Source organism: Ranitomeya imitator, chromosome 2 (genome assembly GCF_032444005.1).
Source record: "Ranitomeya imitator isolate aRanImi1 chromosome 2, aRanImi1.pri, whole genome shotgun sequence".
NCBI classification, from domain to species: domain Eukaryota; kingdom Metazoa; phylum Chordata; class Amphibia; order Anura; family Dendrobatidae; genus Ranitomeya; species Ranitomeya imitator.
This window is the reverse complement of record NC_091283.1, coordinates 350402386-350416083: the sequence shown is the minus strand read 5'-3', so window position 1 is coordinate 350416083 and position 13698 is coordinate 350402386. Positions and strand designations below refer to the sequence as shown.

Below are 13698 nucleotides of genomic sequence, written 5' to 3'. Positions count from 1 at the left end.
GCGGTCACGGACCGCTCCTGGCACAATAACCCCTGGAACACTGTGATCAAACATGATCGCAGCGTTCCGGCGGCATAGGGAAGCATTGCGCAGGGAGGGGGCTCCCTGCATGCTTCCGTGAGACCCTCAGAGCAACCCGATGTAACGGCGTTGCTCCGAGGGTCTCCTCCTCCCTGCAGGCCCGGATCCAAAATGGCCGCAGGGGGCCTTCTGGGTCCTGCAGGGATGTGCCTTGCAAGCGCCTGCTCTGAGCAGGCACCGGCAAGCCTCCTGCAGTGCCTGTGTTGTCGCTGATCTGTCACTATAATGTGATGTCCCAAAACACACACACACACCCCCCCCCCCCCCCCGCCCGGGGCAATGTAAGACAAGTAAAAAAAAATATTTACATGTGTAAAAAAAAAATCCTAAATAAAGAAAAAATAAATATTGCTCCAATAAATACATTTCTTTATCTAAATAATAATAAAGAAAACAATAAAAGTACACATATTTAGCATCACCACGTCCGTAATGACCCGACCTGTGAAAACGTCCCACTAGTCAACTCCTTCAGTGAACACCGTAAAAAAAAAAACGACGCTTTACACACGATCAAAAAGACTGATATAACTAACCATGGTACCGCTGAAAACGTCATCTTGTTCTGCAAAAAAAGAGCTGCCATACAGCGTCATCAACGAAAAAATAAAAAGTTATAGTCCTCAGAATAAAGCGATCAAAAAATAATTATTTTTTATATAAAATTGTTTTTTTTATCGTATAAAAGCGCCAAAACATAAAAAAAAAAAAAATGAGTTATCGCTGTAATCGTTCTGACCCGAAGAATAAAACTACTTTATCAATTTTACCAAACGTGGAGCGGTATAGGCGCCCCCCAAAAGAAATTCATGGATAGCTGGTTTTTGTTCATTCTACTTCACAAAAATTGGAATAAAAATCGATAAAAACATGTCACGTTCCCGAAAATGGTACCAATAAAATTGTCAACTCGTCCCGCAAAAAACAAGACCTTACATGACTCTGAGGACCAAAATATGGAAAAATTGTAGCTCTAAATGTGGAGACGCAAAAACTATTTTTTGCAATAAAAAGCGTCTTTTAGTGTGTGACGGCTGACAATCATAAAAATCCGCTAAAAACCCGTTATCAAAGTAAATCAAACCCCCCTTCATCACCCCCTTAGTTATGGAAAAATAATAAAATTTTAAGAAATGTATTTATTTCCATTTTCCCACTAGGGTTGGCGTTGAGGCTAAAGTTAGGGTTGGGGCTAAAGTTAGAGTTAGGGTTGGGGCTAAAGTTAGGGTTGGGGCTAAAGTTAGGGTTGGAGCTAAAGTTAGGGTTTGGATTACATTTACGGTTGGGATTAGGGTTAGGGGTGTGGTTAGGGTTATGGTTGGGATTAGGGTTAGGGGTGTGTTTGGGTTAGGGTTTCAGTTAGAATTGGGGGGTTTCCACTGTTTAGGCACATCAGGGCCTCTCCAAACATGACATGGCATCCGATCTCAATTCCAGCAAATTCTGCGTTAAAAAAGTAAAACAGTGCTCCTTCCCTTCTGAGCTCTCCCGTACGCCCAAACAGGAGTTTACCCCAACATATGGGGTATCAACGTACTCAGGACAAATTGGACAACAACCTTTCGGGTCCAATTTCTCCTGTTACCCTTGGAAAAATACAAAAAGCGGGGGCTAAAAAATTATTTTTGTGGAAAAAAAGATTTTTTTTTCACGGCTCTGCGTTATAAACTGTAGTGAAACACTTGGAGGTTCAAAGTTTTCACAACACATCTAGATAAGTTCCTTAGGGGGTCTTCTTTCCAAAATGGTGTCACTTGTGGGGGGGTTTCAATGTTTAGGCACATCAGGGGCTCTCCAAACACGACATGGTGTCCTATCTCAATTCCAGTCAATTTTGCAGTGCAGTGGTTTACCCCCACATATGGGGTATCAGCGTACTCAGGACAAATTTTACAACAACTTTTGGGGTCATTTTTTTAACATTCCGAAAATTGGGGGCGAAAAGATCATTTTTGTGAAAAAATATGATTTTTATTTTTATGGCTTCACATTATATACTTCTGTGAAGCACTTGGGTCAAAGTGCTCACCACACATCTATATCAGTTCCTCAGGGGGTCTATTTTCCAAAATGATGTCAATTGTGGGGGGTTTCAATGTTTAGGCACATCAAGGGCTCTCCAAATGCAACATGGCATCCGATCTCAATTCCAGTCAATTTTGCTTTGAAAAGTCAAATGGCGCTCCTTCCCTTCCGAGCTCTGCTATGCACCCAAACATTGGTTTACCCCCACATATGGGGTATTGGCATTCTCATGACAAATTGTACAACAACTTTTGGGGTCCAATTTCTCCTGTTACCCTTGGTAAAATAAAACTTATTCGAGCTGAAATAATTTTTTTGCGAAAAAAAGTCAAATGTTCATTTTTTTTTAAACATTCCAAAAGTTTCTATGAAACACCTGAAGGGTTAATAAACTTCTTGAATGTGGTTTTGAGCACCTTGAGGGGTTCAGGTTTTAGAATGGTGTCACCCTTGGTTATTTTATGTCATATAGACCCCTCAAAGTGACTTCAAATGTGATGTGGTCCCTAAAAAAATGGTGTTGTAAAAATAAGAAATTGCTGGTCAACTTTTAACCCTTATAACGCCCTAACAAAAAAAATGTTGGTTCCAAAATTGTGCTGATGTAAAGTAGACATGTGGGAAATGTTACTTAAGTATTTTGTGTAACGTATCTCTGTGATTTAAGGGCATAAAAATTTAAAGTTGGAAAATTGCGAAATTTTCAAAATTTTCGCCAAATTTCCCCTTTTTTAATGTCAAAGAAATGTTACCACCATCATGAAGTACAATATGTCACGAGAAAACAATGTCAGAATCATCAGGATCCGTTGAAGCATTCCAGACTTATAAATTGACAGTGGTCAGAATTGTAAAAATTGGCCCTGTCATTAACGTGCAAAACACCCTTGGGGGTTAAGGTATGAAATGGTATGCAAGATACATAGATACATAGATTATTTGCTTCTTGTTTCTGATAATCGAGTTTCTGATATACCTCTTTTTCTTGGCTATTTAAACAAGAATCAATTCAATCTTTTTACTGGTTTTTTTTCACCCGGATTCCATTACTTTTCTGGACCCTCATTTGATGGAAAAGCATAGTTTTCCAGTCGATAGTAGAATGCGCAATAAAGCATATGTGGGGAATACAATTTTACATACCCACAGTTTTCATCCCCCACATACTATCAATTCTATTCCTGTTGGCGAATCAGGGCCAAGAGAAGCTGCAGTAACACATCTTCTTTTCAAAAGGAATCTAGTTCAATACAGCAGCATTTAAAAAATATAAATTATCCCACATGATCCCTAAATCGTGCAGTCAATATCGTAAACTCAAAGACTAGATTGGATCTAATGAATAAAACTCCTACCAATAATAATACTACTTCATCCCATAAACCTACTTTACTTTTAACTTCTAGTATTCATTTCAAAGTCATCTCCAATACTGAAATTGTAACTTGCATATCCTGAGAGATGATAACGTCATGGATTCAAGTTTGCAGGATGTATCAAAATTGTTTCCCAACGTGTACTTACTACTGGAAACTCTCGTTCACCTAGAATCTTGTTCTGTTCAAAAAGGGAATAAACTGCTCCCATAATTGGCTCTACTTAAAGTATCACTTTAAATATGGCCAGTCCTCATGTAAGACGTGTTTTAAGTCTACATGCAATCGTTCAACAACTATGATGCCACTAAAACCTTTACTTTTTTTAATCAGATAATTTTTTATTGTGAAAATCTCAAGATATATTCACATTTTAATTTTGTTTTTAGAAACAAAAACGAAATAAAACAAACACACAAATAAAAAAAAAAGTTAACTGATTACGAACTTAATAAAAATGTAAACCTTTACCATAAAAATTTTTTAATTGTATTTCGGATCACATTGTCCATGTCATAGAATGTCGCTCTTGTAATACATCGGTTCCACCATTCTAAAATTAAAAATCAAGAATAAGGGAACATCTCTAGAACATTGTTAAAAACATTAACAGGCAATGTTTGTGACGCCTCCAACCATTTCATTACTGAACACAGCAGGAACATCTTCAGTTTTGTTACTTATGCAATAGAATTTGTACCCAAACATTTACATGGTGGTGATATAGAAAAAACTATCCGTAACAGGGAAGCTTTTTGTACTTTTTTTTTCATTATTAGATATACAAGTTCCCAAAGGGTTAAAATTGAAATGGGAGGAGCTCGTGTTACATTATTGATTTTATTTTTGTTACTTGTATTCATTTTTTGCCATTTATTTTGTATGATAATTGTATTATTTTATTCCTGAGGTCATTGATTGTTTTCACTTTATGCTTTGTCATGTGTATTTCACCTACCATTTTGTCTGTCCCATTCACCTGTTTTGTGCCCCTTGCATCTTAATTAATCATTCATGAGAAGATTTAAACTCCCATTCTCCTTACTTACTTTCACTTCATTCTGACCGAGTTTTTTTTATTCTCCTCTGAACTCCTCATCCCCAATTGAACCTATGCCAGTGTGCAATATAGTGTTGCCTTTATATGTACATTTTTAATTATTACAGAAAGAAAGAGAATAAATTTTACTTCTATGCGTCTCCATATGAAGTTGGATGGTTTTTTTTCTGCATATTTATCTGATGTTCATCAGCAACGTGATCCTGTTCTTTATTCTGCCGGAACTTCTCTAGATTATTCTCAAGGGTGAGCTGATTTCTTTTTTTTTCTTTTATTAAGCATCTTACACCACTGAGCCAGGCTAGCAAGCACCTATACATCCATCTATTCTATTAAAAATATTCAGATTTAAATAAACCAGTAGGGTTGAGCGACCTTTACTTTTATAGGATCGGGTCGGGTTTCACGAAACCCGACTTTTTCAAAAGTCGGATCGAGTGAAATCGGCCGATCCTATAAAAAAGTCGGGGTCGGCCGAAACTCGAAACCCAATGCAGTGCATTGGGTTTCCAATGGTTCCCAGGGTCTGAAGGAGTGGAGTTTAAAGAATTAAAATAAAAAATATCGCTATACTCACCCTCTGACGCGCCCTGGTACTAACCGGGAACCTTCCTTCCTTCGAATCAGCGCTTCCAGGACCTTGCGGTGACTTCACGGTGACGTCGCGGCTTGTGATTGGTCGCGCGGCCGCCCATGTGACCGCTCGCGCGACCAATCACAAGCCGCGACGTCACCGCGACGTCACGCAAGGTCCTGCAAGCACTGATTCTTAGGAAGGAAGGCTGCCGGAAAGAAGCAGGGCGCGTCTGAGGGTGAGTATATTCCTAATAGGAATAGGAATATACTCACCCTCGGACGCGCCCTGCTTCTTTCCGGCAGCCTTCCTTCCTAAGAATCAGCGCTTGCAGGACCTTGTGTGTCGCGGCTTGTGATTGGTCGTGCGAGCGGTCACATGGGCGGCCGCGCGACCAATCACAAGCCGCGACGTCACCGCGACCTCACCGCAAGGTCCTGGAAGCGCTGATTCGAAGGAAGGAAGGTTCCCGGTTAGTACCAGGGCGCGTCAGAGGGTGAGTATAGCGATATTTTTTATTTTAATTCTTTATTTTACACTTAAATATGGATCCCAGGGCCTGAAAGAGAGTTTCCGCTCCTTTAGACCCTGGGAACCATTGGAAACCCAATGCACTGCATTGGGTTTCGAGTTTCGGCCGACCCCGACTTTTTTATAGGATCGGCCGATTTCACTCGACCCGACTTTTGTGAAACCCGACCCGATCCTATAAAAGTAAAGGTCGCTCAACCCTAGAAGCCACTGCTCATATATCATCGGGAAGACCCAACAGGATTGTCTCAAACACGTCTATCATTTAAGTATAACACTTAAGAGGGCGGAAGTGCTTTGGCTAGCTGTGAGCAGCGGGGGAGCAGGATGCAGCGGGGGTCGGTGCAGCAGAAGATCTCCTGTGTGTTCCTCACTGAGGTGAAGGATGAGCCGTCCGCCAAGCGGGAGCACCAGATGTACAAAGTGCTGGCTACAGAAACACTAAGCCCCCTGGCAGTGAGTGCCGCTATTGACAATGCACTGGCTACAGAGAAGGTAGATGGCACGTGCTGCTATGTGACGGCACACAAAGGTCTCCCATACCTGTGGGCGCGGTATGATAGGAAGCCAACAAAACAGGCAGAAAAGAGGTTTAGAAAATATATCTATTCAAAAGAAAACTCCAAAGATTTTGTTTGGAATATTGATGACGATTTCAAAGTTGTTCCAGATTTTTGGATTCCAGCAAAGGGTGTGAGCCATTCTAATGGCAAACCATACCCTGATGAAAATGGCCATATACCAGGTTGGGTGTCTGTGGAAAATGGCAATAAGCAGTATTGCTGGCATTCTTGTGTAGTAAATTATGCATTCGGAGTAGCCATAGTATTAAAACCCAAGACAGAGGATCCTGGATCTTTAGAAATTTGTCTGGTACATTTGTCAGATCTTCTTGAACAAACACTGGAACTCATTGGAACCAATATAAATGGAAACCCATATGGTATTGGTAATAAGAAAAATCCACTTCATCTCCTTGTTCCTCATGGCACTTTTCTCATAAAGAATCTAGAAACTCTCGATCATAACAGCCTCATGTCTTGGTTTGAACATTCTCAAGAGGGGAAAGTAGAAGGGATGGTGAGGCACTGCAAGGATGGAGCTCTATTCAAGCTTCATCGCCATCATCTTGGATTACAATGCCAACTCAACAGCACGCGTCTAAATTCCAAGTCCGTTTCCATTAGACTGGATTTATGCAAATATGAAGCAGATTCAAGCACATTATTGGGTCAACTTTCAAAAAAAGACACTTGGTGTTATGGCAAGTTAAAAGACATCTTGTTAGACTGAAAACAGCACCGATTTAAGTATAACAGGTACAAATACGGGAACTGGAAAATATTAGATTTATAGAATCTGCTCTCCTGGCATTTCTTACATTGTGATGACTATGTGAGGTAGCATTGATGCGCAATGTATAGTGTATGAGGACTATTGTTATCTGCATGGTAGACGGTTACTTGGTATTCCAGAACCTCTGTTCCTTCTACTTTATAAAGGACATGGTGGGAGTCTTCCATCTATCGTGCTCCAGTGGAATTTGCAACATGATTTTCATATACTTGGTATATCGCGCTTGGTTTTGCTCATTAACTACTGAGCTATTATGAGTGCACTGATGCCATCATGCAGGGCTAGAGCTAGAGTCAGTTGGCATCAAACGGCTGTTGCTCATCATACACTTTGCTACTCTCCCTTGAGGATGTCTTTGGATTTATGGATTACGAAATAAAATTAGATTTTTTTTGCCATATTGTGATTGCTGTGTTTTATTTTTATTATTGCTGAATCGTTAAAGGGAAACTGTCAGCAGGATTGTGCTGAGTAACCTACAGACAGTGTCAGGTCAGCACCGTTATACTGATTAAAATGACTATAAATGATTAAAATCTGTCATGTGGTTGTTGTTTAATCTTTATTTGTAGTTTTCAGTTAATGACATTCTCATGATCCGGGGCGGCCTGTGGCGGAGCATTATGTGGTGCTCTGCTTACATATTCATCTGTATGGTTTATGACCGCTCACTGATCCCTCAGTAACCTGCCCCCTAATTGTTTAAAAAAAATTACATTTATCATGCAGGCATTGGCAGCGCAACGTGCACTTTAGCATGATTGGATCTTTAAATTTCCATATTTTCTTTTTATTTAGTGATATAAATTTCTTCAGAAAAACATTCTTTCTCAAAATGGCGCCGGCTGCGCCTGCATGGCAGCATCTATCGGCAATCCAGTATTCCAACCAATAGGGGCAGCATCGGCAGGTTGCGTATTCAGGATTAGCTAGGGGTCGGTACATGGTAACAGCCGTATAATCTTGGATGAAGCATCAGGTGAAAGGAGAGCTTGACTAAAGGCTGGGAGCTCAATAATCTCACAAGGAAGGAAGTGCAATGTCAGGTTAAAGTAGGGTGTTCAATCAGGAGATTACAGGATGGAGACACTCAGGAACAACACAGGTACTAGTATCTGGGTTAGCAAAGAACTTGCCAGTGAGCTGAATAGTTCAGAGGCAAGAGCCTGGTGTACAAGAGCTGCTGGGTTCTAATCCTGACAGTACTTCCCTCCTTCCAGGATGGCCTCTAGACATCTCAGGCGCTGACTTCTCTGGATGTTTGTTATGAAAGGCTCTTATAAGCCTGGGTGCATGGATGTGGCCCTCCGGTTTTCATGAATTTTATTCTGTTCCGTAACCCGTCCATTGCACTAAATACTGTAATCTTCCTCTAAATCTTATAGAGTCCAGAATTTCATCCACAATGTACTCTTCTTCACAATGGACTTTTTCTCGTGGAGGGGGCGGCTGGTTCTTCTTGGAAAACGGTTCTCACTGAATGGTTTGAGCAACGATACATGGAAAACGGGGTGAATTTTCAGGCTCTTAGGAAGTTTTAAACAAAAATCAACTGGGTTAGTTTGTTCAGAAATTTGAAAAGGTCTTATGAATTTTTACTCAATTTATAAGAAAGTACATTAGTTTTCAGATTTTTTTGTAGAAAGCCAAACCTTGTTACCGACCTGAAGAGTAGGAGGGGCTTTGCAATGTTTATCTGGTGTTTCTTTGTAATTTAATTATTTTTTTTGTAATATCTCAATTAGTTGTTTATGAGCTATCAGCAACACTGTAAGTCTGTGAGTAACAGCAGGAACCGAAGTCTTAAATGGAAGATTTGGAATAAATACTGGATGCAAGCCATAGTTAGCAAAAAATGGACTTTGGGATGTAGAACTGTGTTTGGAGTTATTATAGGCAAATTCTGCTGTTGATAAATAGTCCACCTAGTCATCCTGTAAGTAAGAAATAAAATAGCACAGGTATTGTTTGAGAGTTTGGTTAGTTCTTTCAGTCTGGCCATTGGATTGTGGGTGGAAGGCAAATTGACGTAACTCCTAAAGCTGTACAGAAGCTTTTCCTAAATCTTGATGTAAACTGGTCACCTCTATCAGAAATTACATTGCCAAGAATTCCATGCAGCTTAAATATTTCTTTGTTAATTAATTTTGCAGTTTGTTCAACGGAAGAAATCCCTTTAGTTGGAATAAAATGTGCCATCTTTGTGAGCCAATCCACCACAACAAGCATAATAGTTATTTCTTTAGAGGAAGGTAGGTCCACGATAACATTAATTGAGATTTATCTCCAAGGCCTGGATGGAATTGAAAGAGGTTGAAGGAGTCCTAGAGGACAATGTAGTGGTGTTTTGTTCCATGCACATGTTAAACAGGAGAAAACATATTTTCTCACATCATTCCTACAATTAGGCCACCAAAAAGAACAAAACAGTAGATCTTGCTTTTTCATGACTGTAGGGTGTCCAAGTTTAGAATCATGTACAAGTTTCAGAACTTCAAGTCGGAACAGATTCGGGGACATATATTTGGTGGTTCTGCATCCAAGCCCCCCCTTAAAAGAAAGATCAACGTTTTTAGAAGGATAGTTACAAAAAAAAGTCAGTTTGGTATCCATCTTTAATCTTCATTAAAAATTCTTTGGTGTCCAGTATTCCAGAAAAAAATTTTGGAAGTAGAATGGTACAGTCAGTGTTAGACCTCTGCTGAGCTCCTGGTTTAGTAAATATCTTGGACAAAGCATCAGCCTTGCCGTTTCTTCAACCAGTCACAGGAATATTAGTCCTTTCCAAAAGATGTTTCCAGTCAGAGAAGGCGACTTTAAAAGCTAAAAGTAGTTTATTTCCAATATTTTAGTTCTTTTCTGCAGATGACATGGTATGAGAAAGGAATGCACATGAATGAAGCTGCATTTTGTCTCCAACTTGCTGTGACAAAATGACCCCCACCTCAGAGTGTGAGGCATCTACCTTGACAACAAATGGCAGTTCAGGATTTGGATGGGCTAGTAGTGCAGAAATAAAAAAGAGTTTTTAGTTTGTCAAAAGCCACTTGCGTCTCTGGAGACCAGGAACACACTTAGGTTTTCTTTGGAAGTGAAGTAATTGGTATAATGATTTTTGAAAAGTTTGTAATGAATCTTTTGAAGAAATATGCAAATCCTACAAAGCGCTATACATCTTTTAAATTTCTTGGGGTAGGCCAGTCAACTACTGATTTGATTTTACTGGGATCCATGCTCAGACCTTCTGGGGAGATGATATATCCCAGGAATTGAGTCCTGGTTTGTTCAAATTCACATCTTTTGAGTATAATGTAGAGATGGTTCTCCTGTAGACGTTCCAGAACTAACTAGATATGCCTGCGATGCTCCTCCAAGGAATCTGAAAATATCAGAATGTCATCTAGATAAACAACAACAAATCGATTCAAGAAATCTCAAAAAGTATAATTAATGAAGTGCTGAAAGGTATCAGGGCCGTTGCTAATGCCGAAACGTCCGTATCAAGTTCTAAAGGCAGTTCTCATCTATCAGGCAAAACTGTATGACATAAGCCTTTATAAGATCAAGTTAGGGAAAAATCTTGGCAGAACGCAATCTCCGACAACTCAGAAATTAAGGGGAGTGGGTAGTGTTTTTTAATGGTTATCTTATTTATTTCTCTGTAAACAATACATGGTCGCAGGGTTGAGTTCTTCTTTTCTACAAAAAAACAAGGGTGCTCCAGCTGGTGAAGAAGAAGGTTGAATTTTCATCTAGATATTCTTTTAGTACTTTCAATTCTGGCTCAGAATGATTGTAAATTCGCCCAAATTGAAAGGATGCTTCAGGAAGCAATTAGATGGGACAGTCGTAAGAACGATGAGGAGGCAGTTGATCGGCTTTTTTCTTACTACAGACCTCAATGAACTGCTGATACTTAAGTGGTAGTTTTTCATAATTCTGATGAGAAATCTCGGATACTTGAATTTGCTTGAAAACAGATAAATTAGGATGGCAATTGTTCTTATAGTACAAAGAGGGAAAGGTAATGTCCTCGATGCCCAGTTAATAGAAATGTTATGGATTGAAAACCTTGGAATTCCTAGAATAACTTGAAATTTTGGGAAGGAATTAAGATGAAAACTAACCTCTTCATGATGATTCAATTCAATGCAGCTTTCAAGTTTGTGTCTCATGAGTAAGGGTACCGTCACACAGTGGCATTTTGATCGCTACGATGGCACGATCCGTGACGCTCCAGCATCGTATCAATATCGCTCCAGCGTCGTAGACTGCTGTCACTTTGCAATGTACGACGCTGGAGCGATAATGTCATGACGTATGTGCGATGTAGAATCTGTTGGTTACTATGCGCACATCGTATACACTATCGTGCACACCTTTGTTACACCATGCGATCATGCCGCCACAGCGGGACACTAGACGACGAAAGAAAGTTTCAAACGATCTGCTACGACGTACGATTCTCAGCGGGGTCCCTGATCGCAGGAGCGTGTCAGACACAGCGAGATCGCTGGAACGTCACGGATATATCGCTGGAACGTCACAAATCGTGCCGTCGTAGCGATCAAAATGCCACTGTGTGACGGTACCCTAACAGGCCCAGAATATAAAGGTAATCTATCCACAGTGTAATGGATTTAGTCCTACTTGCAATCTTATTATCAAGTGTGAATTGTAAGTCCATGAAATTCTCTGCTCTAGCTTGGCTCCCAATTATAACCAATTTGCATATCTTCAGGAACACTTTCCATTTCTTGATTTTTTTTTTTAATACTGATTGAGTAAAAGAGTAGTTAGCCTCGCAGTCTTTCCTTTCTTCGTTCGGTGAATCTCTGATCAATTTCTATACATAATTTAGAAGACTTTATTCAATTATCAGGGGTCTCGACCCTTGCTAGTTCATTCTTTATGAGCTCAGATAATCCTCGTCGAAATTGACTCCTCTGGGCAGCTACATGCCTTATGGTGTTTGCCACACAACGGTGGAATTCGGAGGTATATTCAGCTGCAGAGCGCTGCCCTTGACAAAGGATATGCAACTTGGTTTCAGCTGTATCTCAACAATTTAGGTCATCAAATACTTGATCAATAGCTGTGATGAAGGAAAGTCATTAAGGAGGTCACAATTCTTTTCCACATAATGTGAGGCCTATGCAAGAGCCTCATCAGTCTGGAGATTAATGATGAACAGAACCTTTTTCATGTTAATAGAAAACGGAGAAGGTTGCATCTGAAAATAGATACTCCATTGACTAAGGAATCAACGCGTGTGTATGATTCCACGCTTGAGTTGTAGAAATCCAGAAATTGCCTTTGTAACGCAATAATTTATTTTTGCTGACCCACCACCTGTGTTTGCAACTTAGAAAGTTTTCTTGGTATGTGGCAACAAAATTCTGAAGTTCAGCAACTTGTTGCCTCGTTGTGGCTGCAATATTTTGCATGAGAGATTATTCTATTATGGACTGACCTGGGTTGGAGTAGTGGTATTGCAACCACTAATGGCAGAATCGGTTGGTTTCATAGTAAGGAACAGCCAGGAGTCGGTAAATGGTAGCAGCAGTATAATCTTGAATGAAGCATCAGGTGAAAGGAGCTTGACTAAAGGCTGGGAGCTCAATAATCTCACAAGGAAGGACGTGCAATGCCTGGTTTAAGTAGGGTGTTCAATCAGGAGATTTGTGAAGGACTGACCTGCGTTAGAGTAGTGATATTGCAACCACTAGGGGCAGCACGAGTAGGTAGCATTGCAGGATATAGCCAGAGGTCGGTACACTGAGCAGCAGTGCAGTTGGATGGAAGGATAAGCAGGAATCGTAGTCAGTATATAGACAGAGGATGGAGCAGCAGTAGGATCTTGAGGATAAGTGTGAAACGTAGTTGAGATGTAGCTAGAGGTTGGTACACAGAGCAGCACTAGGATCTCGCGTATAATCAGCAGGTGTGAAGAAGCTAGACTAAAGGCTGGAGCTCAATAATATCGCAATGAAGGAAGTGCAGTGCCCGGTTTAAGTAGGGTGCTCAATCAGCAGATGACAAGGGGAGCCAATCAGGAACTTGTGGTGGAGACATCAGGAACTCAGGTTGGAGGCATCAGGAACAACATAGGTACTAGTATCCGAGTTAGCAAGGACCTGTCCAGAGGCTGAATAGCTCAGAGGGAAGAACTGCCACCTGGTGCACAAGAGCTGCTGGGTTTGAATCTTGACAAGATTACAGGATGGAGCAAATCAGAAACAGCACAGGTACTGGTATCTACAGTACAGACCAAAAGTGTGGACACACCTTCTCATTTAAAGATTTTTCTGTATTTTCATAACTATGAAAATTGTAAATTCACACTGAAGGCATCAAAACTATGAATTAACAAAAAAGTGTAGCCATGCTGATTCAGTATGCCTTCAATTTTGAATAAATCCCCCACAGTGTCACCAGCAAAGCACCCCCACACCATCACACCTCCTCCTTCATGCTTCACGGTGGGAACCAGGCATGTAGAGTCAATCTATTCACCTTTCCTGTGTCGCACAAAGACACAGTGGTTGGAACCAAAGATCTCAAATTTGGACTCACCAGACCAAAGCGCAGACTTCCACTGGTCTAATGTCCATTCCTTGTGTTCTTTAGCCCAAACAAGTCTCTTTTGCTTGTTGCCTGTCCTTAGCAGTGGTTTCCTAGCAGCTATTTTACCA

At 40.5% G+C, this 13698-nt stretch overlaps 2 pseudogenes; both read left to right on the top strand.

Annotated features, from left to right (window-relative positions):
- LOC138666546 (zinc finger protein 91-like) overlaps nt 1-13698 on the top strand; it is a 98244-nt pseudogene that overhangs the window by 31472 nt on the left and 53074 nt on the right.
- Nucleotides 5849-7246, top strand: LOC138663744 (RNA ligase 1 pseudogene; annotated as a pseudogene).